Source organism: Diabrotica virgifera, chromosome 7, assembly GCF_917563875.1.
Source record: "Diabrotica virgifera virgifera chromosome 7, PGI_DIABVI_V3a".
NCBI lineage: Eukaryota > Metazoa > Arthropoda > Insecta > Coleoptera > Chrysomelidae > Diabrotica > Diabrotica virgifera.
In genome coordinates, this window is record NC_065449.1 from 204,641,344 (window position 1) to 204,646,057 (window position 4,714).

Consider the following 4,714-nt stretch of genomic DNA (forward strand, 5'->3'; position numbering starts at 1 on the left):
GGGGCGGTATCCACCCTCAGGGTAAAGGCGCAAGGTGGCACCATGTCACCTTTGTTTCTTGACGTATCCTCTAACCACTGACCAATTTTCGTGAAAATCGATGAAGGTTCACCGAACTTGAAGGTAATCGTTGATTTTTACCTTCAGTGACTGCACTATACAAAATAAATTGCAATTTACTGATCTAAATGCGCGTAATTTGGAAGCTTATAAATTATTAAATGATATGTAGTCGCCAAATAATTAGTTTAACGTATTTTAAGTACAACTTTCTCTTAAGCCGGGAAGATAGGGTGGTTTTCTTGCGAAGGGGTTGTAGCTCAATAATCGAAATGCCCTTGATTTAATAGTTTATTCTTAGAGTATATAAGCTATAGGAATTATATCCGCAATACGATATATTTTAAGTTTTCTCAGCATCTTTCTCTTAAGTTAAATCAATTTAAGGGTTGTTTGGGGGTGAAGGGGATGAGCTCAAAAATCGAAGCTATATAATTTCAAGAGCTCATAAATAGCTCGTAATTCTGCCGCAAAAACCGATTCAATATTCCTATTTTTAAGTAGTGGGGGGGGGCTGACTCAGCCCCCCCCCCCCACTAGGGTATTAAATTCCTGCTCAGTGGAACGAGCTCAAAATTTTTAGTTTGCGGAATATGAGAGCTCATAAATAGCTCATAAATCAGGGCTATTTGTTTTTAATTTTTGCAAGTGGGGGGGGGGGGGGCAGCTCAACACGGGTGTAAAATTAGATCATTAGTTTTATCTATTGGTACAATAACAAATTTACAACGTTAATAAAAATGGATAGTTTAACGTTATTTTCTTAAGTAACGCTAGAACTAGAAACTTTACAGGTTCATGAGTTAGGTAGAATACTTTGTCACTGTGTGTATGAGCATGTACTTCTGCATATGTACTTCTTTTCATGAGCATTTTTCAGTGCGTCACAAATGATAGAAAAAAAGGTAAGTCCGTGATAATATACATTTATAACATTTATTCTAACATGACATTTTAGTTAAATCTGACAGTTGTCACATTTTATTTGCAATTTGGCATAAAAACAAATCAATTGTGTTTATTGTATTTATAAAATGGTATTTTCTGTGATTTGTATAGTATTATAAATTGTACAGATTATATTCGTAGATTTTAACTATTTAGAATGGGAAATAAGAATATAATATAAATATAATATAAATAGAAATAAGCCATAAATAAATAGTTATTCTATTCTAAATATTCTAAATAGTTAAATATTCTAAATAAAGAAATATTCTAAATAGTTAAAATTGTAAAAATGCCACAAGAAAATAGCTTCAGAACAACATATTCGTAGATAATAAATATTATACAGTGATGAGCGTGCTACTAACCGGCAAAATAGCCCAAAAGATGGAAAACATATTAAATTGTGAGATAGAAAGAAATATAACTAGTAGAGGTGTTAAATTTAGCGATAGTAACATCAGTTGACAATATATTGATTGTTTCCCAACTTTAAACGTATCAGAGGAGTATGTCAACTAAAACTGTCACTATGACAGTGGCATTTCTCAAATTCGTCCGATACGTCTAAAGGTACTATCGCTAAATTTAACACCTCTTCTAGGTTCATCTCTTTTCATCTCACAACTTAAAATATGTTTTCCATCTTTTGCGTTATTTTGCCGGTTATTAGTGTATAATTCGTAAATAATTTTTTTCGATTATAGCGCCATCTATCGGCAACTAGAATAAATGTTATAAATGTGTGTAATCACAGACGTGCCTTTTTCTGTCACATACAATTTAATGAGTTAGAAAGAAATCGAAAAACTGTGAGGCACTGAAAGATGAAAGATGTCTATGAGAAAAATATTATATCCCGCTTTCTTCGTAGAGGCGAAAACGGCGGGTTCGTTGGAAAAAATATTCCCATGAGATTTTTTTGCATAATCACATTGTAAGACATCCCAGAATAATGTTGTTCTGAATCTATTTCCTTGTGGCATTTTTATAATCAACTATTTTCAATGGGAAATAAGCCACAATTTTACCAAAAAAATGATTTTATTAACGATTCAAATATCAGTTTTCGTCATGCCTCTCAGACGAACGCATCGAATTGCCCTTGTTTTAGAAGATGATCGATTCATAGAGTGTTTGTTAAAATTCAACAGGAAGTATGGTGTACGTCCCATTATTACATATAGGAAAGCATACGGGGAATTTCATCACTTATATAAATAATTACGAAAATACCCGTAGAAATTTGTCCAGTATCTCAGAAATCAGAATGAGCATATTGAATGAACATATTTGACGGACTCATATAAATAAAATTAAAATGGGTCTACTTTGCACTTCGGAAATTAAATATCTTTGGAACAAGACATCGTGCTGTTCAATTTGGAGATAAAATGGAACTAAAGTTAATAAAATCATTTTTTTGGTAAAATTGTGGCTTATTTCCCATTAAAAATAGTTGATCCCAGAATAAGGTTCAAGAAGTCGCCCACGTGAAAAAAAAAATTTTAATCAAATTGCAAAAATCAATATTTTTGGAACGGACAATTTTTTTTAGGTTTTTTGGACCATTCTGGACAAAAAAGGTCTCTTATAATTTTTCTCTAAAGTTTATCGTTTTCGAGTTATAAGCAATTTAAAATTGAAAAAAAAACGAAAATTGGCGATTTTCAAGGCTTAAGAACTCGGTTAAAAGTTATTATTATGAAAGTCAAAAAGTGACTAAATCAAAGATTAAAGCCAACCCTACAAGATCCTGAAGAAATTTTTGTCATTACAGTAGAACCTCGATTATCCGTCAGGGCACTGGACCAAGGGTATGACGGATATAGTATTTTTACTACAAAAACGTTATTACGTAGGTCAAAATTTTTGACATAAGAGAACTGTCAAAACATTAGAATGTGACTTTTCATTATTGCCATGATTATTATAAACATGGCAATAATGAAAAGTCACATTCTAATGTTTTGACAGTTCTCTTACGTCAAAAATTTTGACCTACGTAATAACGTTTTTGTAGTAAAAATACTATAATCGAAAAGACGGTCAACAGAACATTAAAAAAAATTAAAAATTCATAGTACAACTCTCAAATTTCATTTGTATGATTTGTTTGACAATACAAGAGGGATTTGTGTTCGTACAATCGAATCAATTTAAAATATTCTGAAATCTGTGTTTGTTTTACTGTTGCTTCATATTTTGCGATGGCTGAATTTCTTAATCGGCATAAGATCATACAATCTACTTTATTGGCTTCTTCTTGTTGAGAATACCACTCGATGACTTATTGCATATGCGATAAGGTCAGTTACAATAGGTTCATCAACATAGCTATAGTCAAATTCCAAGTCTGTGTCAGCTTCTGAATCTGTCTGGTCCGCCTTTGTTGCCATTTCAACGATTTCTTTATCCGTTATAGATTTCTTTATCCGTTCTTTATTCGATAGCCGTTTGTGTCCTCATCACAAATCAAATTAACTTTTTTTTTTTAATTTTTTTGCATTAAAATTATTGCTAATGTAGTCAATACAACTCTGTATGTACCCTGACGGTTAACAGAGGTGACGGTTAATGGAGAGACGGATAATCGAGGTTCCACTGTATTTTATTACTAAGCTGTTATTTATAAGTAATAATAATGAGCGCCATGCACGTATTAGGCTGCCGTCAATGGTGAGTGCGAGAGAGATGCCGTACCGGAAGTCAATGGTGCATCTTACTCGCACTCACATTTACAGCCGCGTCAATATGATCTTACCGCTCATTGTTAATAATTAAAAATAACAGCTTAGTAATAAATTAATGACACAAATTTGTTTAGGATCATGTAGGGGTGGCTTTAAACTTTGATTTAGTCACTTTCCGACTTTCATAATCATAATTTTTAACCGAGTTATTAAGTCTTAAATAATTACACTTTTATAAAAAAGAACTTTTTTATAATAGGTTTTTATTATTTATAGGAGAAAATATAAAATAATTTGACGATATAAAATACTTAAAATTCCAAAAATTACACTATAATAAAAAAGTAGTTTTTATAACACGGTTTTGTTATATAAAGAATAAAATATGAAATCAATGGGAAAATCCCAATAGTTGGCTGTATACCATAGTTTAAAAAACTCATACTGAAGTAAAAGCTTCAAATTGTATACTGGTATAAAATCGTTAATTAAAAACTATCTAAAATGTTATCCAAATGGATTGCAAAACGGTTTTCGTTCTAATTCAGAACATCTTCAGTGCCTAGAATGAAGTACTTCCTTCCACGTTAGACTAACGTTTCCTACTAACTACACAACGTTTTCGATTTTTTTACAAAATCATCATCAGTGTTAAAAATAAACCTAAAAGTAAAGTTTTTAACACTACTGATGATTTTGTAAGAAAATCGAAAACGGTATGTGATGTAGCCCTTAAAGGGATTTTAATAATAGTTTTTATACTTTTTACAAAGGATGTTTTCAATAAAATTTTTGTGATTGATGGTATACAACCAGCTAGAGGAAATTTATTTCTTTCTTTTCCTTGTGGATTCTAGGTAAATTATTATTTACTCCAAATCATATTGCACATTATTCATGTATCGTAACACATATATTTGGACGTATCTTTATTTAAACACGTCTTTCCAAATATATCTGCTTGGCCAAACCTTAAAAAACGGTGTCAGATACATTCTTCCTGAACTATGTCT